The sequence below is a fragment of the Scleropages formosus genome, chromosome 10 (genome assembly GCF_900964775.1).
Source record: "Scleropages formosus chromosome 10, fSclFor1.1, whole genome shotgun sequence".
Lineage (NCBI taxonomy): Eukaryota > Metazoa > Chordata > Actinopteri > Osteoglossiformes > Osteoglossidae > Scleropages > Scleropages formosus.
In genome coordinates this window covers 18,822,682-18,836,635 of record NC_041815.1, presented here as the reverse complement: position 1 = coordinate 18,836,635, position 13,954 = coordinate 18,822,682, and the positions used below count along the sequence as shown (strand labels likewise).

Sequence of the window (13,954 nt, the reverse complement as noted above, 5' to 3'; positions counted from 1 at the left end):
CAGTCAAAAGTGGGAAATTATTAGTTGGATATAACTAAACTGGATGGAAAAAGAATTACAATTCACATCTTAGCAATTACACACACACACATTTTCAGAACCGCTTGTCCCATACGGGGTCACGGGGAACCGGAGCCTACCCGGGAACACAGGGGCGTAAGGCCGGAGGGGGAGGGGACACACCCAGGACGGGACGCCAGTCCGTCGCAAGGCACCCCAAGCGGGACTTGAACCCCAGACCCACCGGACAGCAGGACTGTGGCCCAACCCACTGCGCCACCGCACCCCCACTCTTAGCAATTACATCAAAACAAATACTATTGTTAAAGACTATGATTTGTTTTAATCATTCTATTTGCCATTGTAGTAGTGTATATGGTAGCCTGTGAAGCATAATACTGGATATTGGATTTTTGTAGGACTTACAATGGCATGGAAATGTCTCTGAGATGCTCTTTGAAAGGATAATACCTGAACTGGACCATCTGGTTAGACATTAGATGTTTTCAGTCAAGTCCGTAAATACTCAGTGCGTCTGTCACATGCATATTGTTCCAGAAAACAAGACCAGGTGCCTTGGATGTCTTAGTGGTGTTGCAAACTTTTTCAGATGGAGGTTGTTCTCAAAAATAAGGATTATAGGCCTGTGTGCTGTACATTTTCTGTCAACTGCGTCACATAATCTTTGCATAACATATAGTTTTGTGCTTTGGGCCTTCGTGCCAATGACACAAACATCAGACCAGATGCCTTTTCTGTACGAAGTAGGCATTTAGGCCCCCATCTCCTTTGTTTAAGGGGCTCCCTAGGTTTGTTTATGAGTGTGGCATTTTGTGCTCTTTGACCCTCTTTAAGAAAACATGTTTGTCCTTTTCCATGGACTTCCTGTCCCCACTGAGCACACTCACATATTTCGAGCTGGTGACAGGGCAACAGAACCGGCACTGAATCACTTCCTCCGTGAGTATATGGATGCATGTGTCCCTTTCGTGTCCGCTTGAACATCCTTACTTTAGATTCACTGAAAGTTTTATGGCTATAACGGGGAGAGCCAGGACTCAAAGATACCAATTCAGACCATTGCAGGAAATAGAGGTTCCTGCTTTAACTACTGCACATTGGAACCTCATACAACAGGAAACTGTAGGTTCCCAGAAAACCATCCTCTTATGGATAGAAGAAATCAAGCAGAATTTCTCCATCACACCATTGGAAAAATAAAGGCCTTGTCAATAAAAATGTTTTAACTAATCTAAATAATGTGGTTTCTGATGAACAGAATCAAGTAGCAAAAGTAACAGAAACATAAAATAAAGACCCATACATGTGCCTTGTGAAATTTCAGTAACAATTTACACGCAGATGTCTTTATTAGTGAAAGTTTTTGGGATGTGTAATCCAGAAATTTCAACAACCTTTTCTGTAGGTGTCCCTTCTTAATGTGGATACTTGATATATGCTGTCCCAATAAAGTTCTGTAAAAAGGGACACATTCTCTAGTATCTGGGCATAAAGATTAAAGACTATTCTAAATAACAAGGTAAACAGTGTTTCTCCTGGCAAACGCATTAAAGACATCTGGGAAAATGTAAGAAGGAAAGCCACAGTACAAAATTTAGAAAAGATAACGATAATATTATTATTAAATGTACATAAGTGATGTACATCAAAGTTTAGAGGATATATGAAATTTTATTAGTAAATAAACTTTTCCATGATTTGTATTACTTTAGGTTTGGGGACTATTTTAATATAATCTGTCAGATAAACTTAACTGCTTCTGTTATGATAAACCAAATGGAAGTACAGTAAAATTAAGCCTGACATGCTGTGATCGAATGCATTCTTTAAAAGAGCCCCCATTGTTTTTCAGCTTCCTAAAACATTTTAAATGACTGGGAGTAGATGGTTTTTCCATATGATTTTACAGAACATTCAGGATTTCCATTGATGTTCACAGACTGAAAACTGCAGGACCACAATGTTAGAACGGATATATGCTGGGAGCAGTGATATAGTCATTTATCTAACTAGTCTGGTACATGAGACCTACCATTAAAATATAATAATAAATGATGCAAAATGTGGTAATGTCCTCCCTTGGTATACTGCTGTGTGAGTGTTTTTTTTTTGGAATGTACAAAATGTTGCATTTCTACATTTTGTACATTATTCAAGACCACATTTGTCATGATACAGCTGTCTTCATTCAAAATATAAGAATACCTTAACAACAACTGAACAAGAGCTCAATTTTAAATCAATTTATATCTTGATATAATGGTCAACAACCTCTTCCTCCAGGCACACTTTTACTGTAGCCTTTGTTGTCCTTCTTCTCTCTCTTCTGCTTCCCCTGTACTCCCAGTATTTTAAACCGGGAAAAAAGTATACCCATTTTTCATGCATATGCTTTTATATATATCCATAAAATATGTATATACTCTTAAAAATACACATAGATATATATACACTAGTTCAGTGAAACTGGACAGTAATTTTCCTGAACTGAACTGAGTTGACTTCCTGCATCTTGTCTGCCTACTCAACCCAGAGTCTGCCCAGCCTCCTGCTCCAGATTATTTGGGCTTAAGGCTCATGCATACTGTTATTGTTTTAAGCACAAGATGCTTGGAACTGTTATCAAATAAACCAAGACACTTTATGTTTACACTGAGTACACTGTAGTGGTATTAAACACATTTCCAACATCCAACATACTGTATCAAGAACACATTTTCTTTGACAAGAGAAAAAATAAGTTAAACTGAAAACACAATAATACCAAGTGGAAAAAAAATTAAACTGAGGGACAGCAGACCTGGAGGAAGCTGTCTTGTTTTCTAACCACAAATGAGTGGGAATGGTGATGACCGCAATGGTACATGAGTGTACTGTCAAGGGTAACTTGTGTTTCCAGAACTTAAATTCAGGTTTATTTGAGAATCACTGTAATCCTTTTTTTTTAAAAGGAAAGGTCATACTGAAGCTAGAAGGAGCTCTGCCAAAAAAACCACATGGTATACGGTATGGTCAGTATTTAAATCATTCCCAAGTATACCAAGAGCAGTTAAAAACAGCCCAAACAAAGAACATATCAGCTCTTGGCCCCATGTCATTGCACTTCTTCTGTTAAAGAATGTCCTTGTGTCCCTTGTGCCATAGAACTGAAAAACAGTTTAGAGATTCCGTAACTCTGAAAAAGCAACCTTTTTTCATGTCCATTATTACTACTGTTTTGTATTGTTCTTAAATCAGCAGTTTTTTGCAAGAGTAATGTGTTTTACACACCTTTCGATTTTTTAACTTTTTTAGTGAAAGCTACAAATTATTCTAATTTCTTTTTTTTTTTTCAAAGGCAGAACATATATGGAAATGTCTTGGTTTTGAAGGTACTGCAATGCAAAATACAAACTACATAATGACAGTGCTAAACGACATTTGACTCAAGTTTCCTGGCGAAGAATGCCATTTCCCGTATTGCCACATACTATACGAGTCGGACACCTGGGAAAAATGGTCTTGCCACTATAATATACTCATTTTGATAATTTAATTTAGAAATTTAAATGTTTTATTTGATTACTATGAAATTTACAGTGCTCTGTGGTGACAGGCATGGTTTTAGACTCTTCTGGGCTCGTATATATCTTATAAGAAGAACAAAATATAGATTTGACTACCTCCTTTAGTGGATGAACAGGCTTTATTTGCATAATGTTTAAAAATGGCAAATTAGATTTTTTTAATTTTGCTGACACTTTTCTACTGAGTGACTGACAGCACTAAGCTACTTACAATGACTTGCGTATTCATACTGATGGGAAATTTAAACTGGAGCAATTTAAGGCTGTGCCTCGCTCAAGGGTACTACAGCAGGAAGTAAGATTCAATCCTGGCTCCCTCAAGTCCAAAGGTGGCAGCAGTAGATGGCGTAGTGGTTATGCCATATTATGGATAATGTGTTTTACTTTTTTTAACAGCTTAATGAAATGCTGTCCAAATATGGCAACTGACTAATTAAAGCAATCAACTACTAAAGATAAAAGAAACCACCGTATTGAATTACTTCCCTAAGGATATAAACTCTCTCATTTTCTGTGAGAAGGGATATAGAGAAGCATGGGCATTGGAAGGGCTTATTTTCAAGATGCACAAGACATGAGATCTGCTCTAGCCTGCAGCTTGGCTCAAGGCCACGTATTGGACCATTAAGAGCCAGTGGTTTGAATAAAGCCCAGGAATGTTGGAAGGGGCCCAGAGAACCCTGTGTGACTTTCCTTCAGGGGAGATTTAGCCCTCACACACCCTAGGTCACATTGATGGACATGGATAAAAACAGCATACGTATTCAGGAATAATGGTTCAACTTAAGTCATTTATACAGAAAGCACAAATCTGAATAGTTTATGTGCTGGATCTTTGTGAACGGTTCAAGATGCAGAGCTTGCCAATTTATACCTTGACTTTCCCATGCAGAGAGCTCGAGATGCAAACTAAATAATAAAAATAAAAACAGAATTAACTAGGTTCACTGATGACAGTGCATGGATGCATTATGTCATATGTATGTCCTCAATTTTACAGTACCAGCCCAGACAGCACTCAGAGTACATGATTATGAGTTAAAGCGCTGGCACACAGTGCTGTGTTCCTAACATGGATTTCAGTATATTTCTTTGGAAGCACCTATGTGGTCAGACTCCCAATGCTTAATGAATAAAAATGTTTTGTTGGTAAGACCTCAATGTAATCTGCAGACCAAAATAACAAAACAAACTGTAAGAAGACAGGTTGGCAAGGATCTTTAAATTCTCTCATGTTACAACATATCCAGGTAGTGTAAAGTTAAGAGTTCAGTTGTTTTCAGTGTCCTGTCTCAAGTTATATCTTTGATTATGACAAAGACAAAGATGAACAATGTATGAATCTGATCCTGAAGCTATTGCCAACCAAGTCCCACAAGATCAGGTCAAGGTAAGGTCAGGTCAGGAGACCAAGATTGGAACTTTTGGCATTCTGCAATATCCACATTGGAACATCTTTTTTTGTCCATCATCGACAGCTTTGTAGACTTCAACCTGACTCTGCACTTAAATATGTTAACGGAATCCCACTCAAAGCTACACGTTTTATGACATTTATTCTTAAGTCTTCTGCCCGTGTCTCCAAATGTATCTTAGCTATCTGTATATCTATACTCTCCATGTACCTGAAATGAACAGAGACCAGATTATCAAGGGCTCAGATCACCTTTGTGTCTGTTTTACAAGCCTACAACTGGAAAAGTGAGAACTGCAACAGGCAGACAAGGATATACCCAGCCACCCACCCTGCGACACTGGAGTTTGCCCTGCCATAAAGTTCGCAACAATTAGTTTTTTCCATGACACGGTATTTTTTTTTTCTTTAATTATTACAGCTGTAAATCTTTAACTACTCCCCTGGCATGTTATGAATAAAGACCCAAAGCTTTTCACTAGCAGATTTATGAAAAAGAGAAGTGTTCCATAATGTTACTTTGTTCAGAAAATAAAATTTCTCAGTCAGCACATTCATTGCTAAATTCCTGTGTGACTATGAAGGAATAGGACATGTTCTGGTTTGACAAATGCAGACTGAGAAGAAGGGCAGATACTTGTGGCAGACAAAGGACTCTTATCAATAACCTTTGAACTGTATTGTGGTCTAATTTTTTGGTGTATTCTGCAAGGGGTCTGGATCTCAGCATCAGTTCAACTTCATCTCAGACAAACAAGTTCTAAAAAACAAACACAGAGATCTCGGACACACATTTCCCTTATTTCCCAGGAAAAGAGGAAATGCAGTTTGGGTCCAAAAAGTTGGATACTGGTACTGGTACTGGACAAGGTCAAGTACCTCTCTGCTCAATACAGAAAGAAAAAAAAATGAAATTTAAGATATGTTTTTTGCTTTTATCAAACCTCAGTCCCCTAAAAAAACATTATTACGAAATGAAGACTTAAGTAGTTGTCTTCGCTTAAATACTAGTACTAGTCGTTGTCTTTGCCTTCTTTATTGAAATATTAGAAATACAACATGTGAACAATGTATTATTTTTTACTCTGTTACCGCTGTCTAACATCTTCATCCCCTAACTCAGTAACTGTCATTAATTAACTTTTCTGATAACATGTTTATAAATGTCTGCAGCTTAACCACAAACACGTCATAAATTACAGGTAAACTGTTTGACAAGTCATGCCGCATCTGTCATCTACTAGGAATTATTATACTAGAACTGGGTTTCTGGTCATTTTTTAAGAGGCAAAACAGAAGAGGCTCCTACTTACGGGCTCCATGCCGCTGCTTCTCAAGAACACGTGAAGAGGAGACGGCACTTTGTATCAACGCCGGGACTCTGAGGCCCGCCGCGGAGCTGTGGTCTCGTGCTCGGAGCGCTGGGCGCTGGAAGAACCGGAGCCCTCGCGCTGTGGCGGAACAGCAGTCACCGGCTTCTGCAAGCTTTCGGCACTCCCCTGCGCATGCGCAGCAACGTCGGCACTTTCTCACACCGCTCCGAACTGAGCGCAGTTTAGGGCTGATCTATTTAAAATCTATTCTCTGTTTACGCTGAAAGACTTATGTTATCTCGTCTTTGAGAAAAAAAAAAATCCTGGTTCTGTTATAGGCGGATACGGGCCATTTGACTGTTTCAAACGTTAAATTACAAGACTGGCTGTGGACTAGTAATTTATTTATCAATCATGCTGCACACGCGTCGTCTACTACAGTCAGTTGCCAATTAAATACCTTCTTTTTTAAACTCTCTCATGATGTGAGTCGCCATACTCCTTTTACACTTTTAAATTCACCTTCAGCTGACAGTTTCATTGAGTATTTGATGGGGAACAGAGCGCAGGCTGCCCACTGAAGGGACGCTCTCGGTTTCCTGCCTGTTGCTGTTGTACTTGGAACTGAGAAGTTCGAGCACGAAATTCGGCGAAGCCCCTTTGCGCTTCTCCGGGGTCACTGAGGTCACCTCACCCAGCTCTCTTCTGTGCCTCATTAATATGTGATATTAATCTGTATTCTTAATGTTAGGGTATGAGTACATACTAGTATTCATAGATTAATAATATTATTATTGACATTAATATATACTGCTTCATGAAAGTCAGTGTAATGAAACAAGCTGCAACATTTTACTCGAATAATAATAATTCCTCCAGAATACCTTATTTTAAGGGGACCACCGCAGGAGGAGGGGGGTTCGCAGCACTGCATCATGTCCAGAATCCTTATTTTGCACACAATAATATATTATATAGACACTATGTTTGCTACTTTTCTCAGCATGGGCTGAAATGGCCAGCTTGTCTATACATTTAAACCTTACGAATTAAACTATCAGCAAGTTTCAGTGTCTATTCTCTGAATGATTGGCAGATTTCTAAGATTCAAAAATAGAGAGAGGGTCTTTTTAGTATTTTACATAAACTGTGTGTGTTTTCTCACCATTTTACTCCATATATAATGTTTCAAGCCCTAGCCATCTGCTACTAATATGCATCTTTCTTGGTTATTGTTTGGTTTATTTGCTCTAGGACAATGTACTGTAAAAGAGTTGTGAGGTTTGAAATACTGCCCATGACATGGGGTTAAAAGAACTATGTGGTCGGGATTCACAGAATACTGTAGTACTATTGCAATCAGTGCTGTTCATACTGAAAATGTGCTTTACTGTTAATTTTTAATCAAAAGTTTTTTGCATGGGCAAACACTAATACCTCCAGCGGGTTAATTTCTGGTCTGTGTGACACAACCTGTCTTGATCCCGTTATTACCCTGTGTGCTGGCACACATGCGTGGGCCTCACACTGAAACTGGGGAAAAAGGGATAGTGAGCTCCAGCTGGCTTTTTCCTTTATAACCCATGTGGGGCCCATGTGGGGCCCATATGGACATGTTGGCTGGTGTATTGCTGATGCCTTCTCTCTGCATCAAGCTGCACTGTAAGCATGAATGTTATTACAACAACAAACGACAGTGGACCGAACACCAGAAGTGCTGGAATTGTTTTTAAGCTCCCAACTTTTGCAAAGGTCTTACTGTCTTGCCTGCATTTTAATTAAAATCCAGTAAAACTTCTGAAATAAATGATTGCAACATTTATTATGAAGTGGGGTAAATATTGTTACAGTGCAGTGAATAATGCATTAATGAAGGCACATTCATTGGGAATCCTTAAAAAATGCAAGTATAGCTGTATACCATTTGTCATACTTTGATTTATACAGTTTTACAGCAGTGGCTAATATTCAGAATGGTCAGACTCTGGCTTTTAACAAATTTCTTAGCATTTCAACAAGTCTCACTCATCTTAATATCTTTCAACTTGTTGAAAAGTCATAAAACAACTTACAAAATCCTTTTTATTTTGAAGTATTTTACAAAGAGTGATATGAAATTGAGACGTAACACCCATTGACATCATGTGTCAACACTAAAGCATTGTCATCTTGAGAAAAAGCTTTCAGACTTGTGTTATGAGAAATTTCTCATGATAACAACAATAGACAGTACTGTGCCATATTAATTGTCAGGGAAAAATGACACAACCTATCTGCACACAATGATGTTTTCAAGATATCCAACCCAATGTCATCTATTTCTGTTGATAGATATTTCCATCCCAGGTTGGGCTGTGTACAATGTTTACATTGTTTTTGTATACCTGTGCATCAGAAATAAAGTAGACACCCGGGGAGAAACTATATTCTAAACACATGATGGTCATGAACTGTATATTTCAAAAGACATTTACTCTGAGAACTTGCGCTAATGCCCTTTGCGGTTGGATATTACTAGAGTTCATGTTTTTGATTCACCTTTGCAATGTATTGACCTTCTTTGTGTACGACGTCCGCATTTGCTTCACATTTCCTTCCTCTCTGTCACCTGAATGTTCTCAACCACCTCTCCGCCTTTACGTGCCCAAACCCCTTGCTCATAAATTAACAGAGTTCCTGTTTACTTTCAACCAACTTGTGCAACACTCATCAGAGCTGAAGTTCAGGGTTCAAACGGCTCCTCTCACCTCTCCATTCCTCGTCCCATTTCCTTTTACAGCACAAAGCCCCTGACACGTGCTAAAAGGAAGTCAGTTAACTGCGTATCAGTTCCTTCGCTAACACAATGGAGACTCCTCCCAAGTATGTCGGCTTTGGCTTTATTTGAATATTGTCACCCTTTTAATGAAGCATACACCGAACTTGCTGAAACGGTTAAAAGGGAGTATAACTATAAAGATTCTGGCACCCAGTTAAAAATCATAACAAACCCAGATCTGCCCTTTAGTCAGTGCTTTGGTAAACAGTTGAGTGAAAACAAGCTTAGCCACTGATGTATAAACACTGAGCAGTCGCCGGTGTCTGCCCTTTTGGCATAACTGACCTGGAACACTGCCACAGAATATTCCACTCAGCAGTAGAGGACTCTTAGAGGTCAACATAGGCCTAAACGCAAACGCCTGGGAGATGGGGAATGTAACTCTCCAGAGATCGGAAAACAGAAGCATATTTTGATTGGAGTAATACAATATTGAAGTTGCAGCAGGCTGGCGTCCAGCCCAGGGTGTACCCCGCATAGCCTAGCACCCTCTGCTTCCGTGATAGGCTCTGGACTACTGCGACCCTGAATTGGACAAGCGGTTAAAGATGGTGAGTGAGTGAGTGAGTGAGTGAGTGAGTGAGTGAGTGAGTGAGTGGTGAACGAATAGTTTTGTCATTCCACATTCTGTAAAATTCTAAGACCTTCTTGCAGTGAAAGAATTGTGTTGATGTTTCTTCTCTCCACATTCTACGCCATTTTTACATTTGTTTAGTGTGATGTTCTACATGCAGTTGAAGGCGGAGATTCGAGAATGCTGTGAACTTTTTAGTACAACTGTTAAATGACTGGTCAATGGTTGGTCTTTATACCTAGTAATATCAATCTCTGCAAACTTTAATCCTAAGTGTTTTGTCAAAATGTATATAAATGTATGAAATGGAGAATATTATTATACCAAATGATTTGTGAGGATGGTTCTGACAAGAAGTTTGGTTCTTATGATATTTAAAGCAATATGATACTTCATCTACTGATAATTCTTTGTATTGTTAAAAAAGTGTAAGAACTTACAGGAAACAGATGAGTTATTTCAAAAATAAAAAGTAGTCACTGGTAATGTGTATAGAAATATCTATGTAGCTGCTTATAATGTATGCTGGTTTATGCGGTGGTATGACACAAATCGCGTGTACTCAACAATCACGTGTCTGCATCCACATCTCTCCATCTCTCTGTTGTGTAATACACTTTTGTGTGTTCTGAGCTGCATGACACTGAAAAGCATCTGCTAGATGAATACATGTAAATGTATATATAGTTAAATTTTTACATGCAATGTGACCTGTTTGTATATGCCAACAGTGGCCTTTAATCTGGTTTAAAAATGCAACGAGTAAGCTACCATGTTTGTGGTGGCTGGGTTTGGAAACAGTCGCAAATATACTCACATAGTCCCATTTTTCACTTACACATACAGTATCTAGTAAGGAAGTTTTCTGCAATGGTGAAACAAAAAGTTGGCACTAATTGAAATCGCAGCCATAAATAACATTTTTAACATACATTTTCACAAATTGCAATCACTCCTAAACAATATTGAACTATTCTGGTTGTGAAATTTTAATTACTAGCTTGCAATCTATGTGTACTTTATATCCACACTGACCATGAACTGTAACAGGTCTCCTTGTAGTTGGTTACAGCAACGAACCATTTAATTGAAAACTCAGTTCATTCATTTTATGCTTATGCTGTAAATGCATTGCAAAATTATCATTTGTCACGTACATTTATGCATTGGATAAAGTAAGCAAAACATTTAAATATTTACAAATAATAAAGACAAAAATATTAAATACGATATCTGGAAAAAAAAAATGTTTGGGTTTGTTATTGTTGGTCTTGTGGCAACACAACTAAAGTATGTCTACATAAATGCTCAGCTAAACTGTTTTGCAGCCAGAGATAAGAAACTTGCAAATATACAACTTTGCATATCTTTTTGGAAACATTGCGACAGCTCCACTGTTCAGTTCCTGTGTACTGTCATGGGAAGAGAGAGCAGGAAACATCCCGACTAAATTCACATCCATCAGTACATGTTACAAAGACACTTTCACACCATTTGGCTTGGCTTTTATAAAAGAAAGTAAATTTTGTGAATGTGTACTTGAAATCTTTGGTGTTATTGGATCTCTTTTTGGTATCTTGTCAACCCTAGCAAATTTTTGGAGTTTTGCAAGCATCGTGTAGACAAGTTTAAATGTTTGGACCATATAATAAATAATAAATGTATATCTTTTTGTAATTGTGACAGCATTTTCTCAGTCACTTTTCTCAGAAGAAGCAAAGAGAATGCACCCTTTGTACAGCAAAGTCTCAGCGGTATATAAAACCGTGTGTGTGTGTTATGCCAGCAGTCAGTCAACCAGCTTCTATTCAATTCTAAATCAATAGGAAATAATGTTTAGCTAAAAGCTGCAGAAATTGTTAACTCCGGCATAAACACTAATAAGGAAGCAGCATGGGAACAAGGAAGGGAACATACTTTTTAAACAACATTGTCAATACTGATTACTGGATAATATCCTTGTTTTGAAGTGACCCACTGTTATGCTGCTGCCAGCTTACAAGGAGCCTCTGGGACACCAAGGGAGTGCTTTTTTGCCTCAAACATGATTTTAAACAAGTACAAATATTCATTTAAACTTGCAGTTGTTCGTTCCAGGATGAGCAGTTGGGCTCTTTTGCCAAGGGCAATGATTCTGCACAATGTTCGTTGATGCGCTTCTTCACTTAAGACTGCAGAAAGTCAACTCCAGAAACCCCAAGCAATGATGGCGAGAGCTGGCCTGCCCAGGAGTTGAGTGCCTAAACCTCATATGGTTAGAGCAAGTTTCACCTCTCTATGCAATGAACAATATACTACTGTACAAAAACCAAGAAATGAGTAATTGCCCACGATAATTTAGTAGACCTAATTTTTGTGCAGATTCTTCCTGCTTCACGCGTAAACTGTCACTGTTTTCTTCATGAAGGATTCTTGGTGAATTACTGCCGTGCAGGGACCACAGCAGCAAAAACACGTTTTTCACTAGTTCTGTTAAGATATTGCAGCTCAGTGTTGTCATCAATGAAGCACATTTGCTTCTCATATGAAATTAAATCTGCGTCCTTGTCAGTTACCATAGATACAAATGTCTCTCCAGAGGCAAGTGTTGCAGATGTGTAAGGGGTGACCAGGGGTTGCTGTCAGCACAGACTTGCCTGCATCCTGGATTTTCTGTCACCCGGTGCCACAGGAAGAGCCCCCCCCAGTCCCCAGGACCATCATGTCATGAAATGCCCCTATTAAATGCCCCGTGCTCTTCCGCCAGGGTGTATTGCGCAGTATCCATTCAACTCACCTGCTGCCATAACTGAGGATTTTGGCAAGCGAACGCTCAGAGCAGAAGCGGCTGTTCGGCTGTGTTCGGTTCACACGGGCCACAGTGGCATCCTGCTCACGTTTTATTTTAGCATGTGAACTTTGTCTGGGTAAAAAAAACCACCCTCTGCCCAACTATGGACTTCCCAAGCAGAATATGAAATGCCCTCAATTCATACATACATTTTGTTGGGTGGCATCATGTGAAAACACAGTCAAATCTGTGTTTGGTGAGAATAATACCATTTCACGGCCTAACCAGTTTTCTTAGTTTATTTATATCACCCACATGCATTCCACTTTTTTGTTGAGCATTGTTTCCCAATGGTGAGACCTGAGGAAACCGGCCATGATACCATCACTCCATGTTGACGGGAACTAATGATTGCGTGGCTTGGTGGATGACACTGGCATATAAGAACATGGACATCAGTGCATATTAGTGCCTAATGAGCGTATTAATTCTATAAATAGCTGATCAAGTTGGCTTAAAAGCCTTTTTCTATCTAGAATGCCCAGGAGGGGTGGACATCCACTGGGACTTAGACTACCATTGGTTTTTTATTCTCTTGCCATTAGGTTGAGATTTTTTTTCTCATTTTCATTCCTCCATGGCCAGTTGGCTTACTTATAGCTTTAATAACTAATATATTTCTTTTAGTAATTTAATGTATAGACAGCCTTTTATTTGTATTATGTCTCCTGATCTTTTATTCAGCACTCTGTCAGAGTGAGCTGTAAAAACAAATTGAGCTGAATCATTGGTCACTGTTGTTCTTTCTTCAGTGCTGTGAATCCACAACATGTAATAACCTATGAAGCAGTATAATTTCACAAGAAATAGCTTATTTATGTGCACTCATTGTGTGGATGGGTGAGTGACTGTGTGTATGGCTACTCTGCAATGGACTGGCATCCCATCCAGGGTGTACCCCCTTCCCCCCAGCCTTGCACCCAATACTTCTGGGATTCTTACAAAGTCCTCTTGTGAAGTATTTTTCATTCAGTGACTTTTAGTGCAGCTATTTAAGTAAAAGAAGAAATGTAGAGAACAAAACTGCTCATGCACCAAATCAATGACTGGACTAATTGCATAAAGTATTGGAAAAGATCTATGCTATTTAATGTATGTCCCCCCAGAAAAAACTCTTATGCATGTGGTAATAAATTTCAGTTCTTCTTGTAACGGGCTAACACTAACCAAAGCAGTTAACTCAGCAGTGTATAAAAAAACATGCTATGATCAGCAAACCCTGATAATCTGACCCCCTCACACTTCTTCCTCTTCCACTGTCACTGTCTTATGTTAATACTGAGGTGCATAATGTTTGAAACTCGCATAAATACAACAAAATTATTTTTACGGAGTTTAAATTTTAAGAAATTTAATTAAAATCTGTGGTTTCAATATTTTTCAAAATTTCCATAGAATGACACGGTACATAATTTAAA

At 38.7% G+C, this 13,954-nt stretch overlaps 1 protein-coding gene across 4 annotated transcripts in view; it reads right to left on the bottom strand.

Annotated features, from left to right (window-relative positions):
* Nucleotides 1-13,954, bottom strand: part of exoc3l2b (exocyst complex component 3-like 2b) — a 30,707-nt gene that overhangs the window by 16,051 nt on the left and 702 nt on the right. For 2 of the 4 annotated variants that reach the window (XM_018742661.2, XM_018742664.2), the window contains exon 1: nucleotides 6,315-6,481. The exons of 1 other annotated variant lie outside the window; for it this stretch is intronic. The gene's annotated coding sequence lies outside the window, so the exon portion shown is untranslated. Of the gene's footprint in view, nucleotides 1-6,310; nucleotides 6,482-13,954 lie in introns of those variants that run through there. One more of the 4 variants, XM_018742663.2, reaches the window with a different exon arrangement.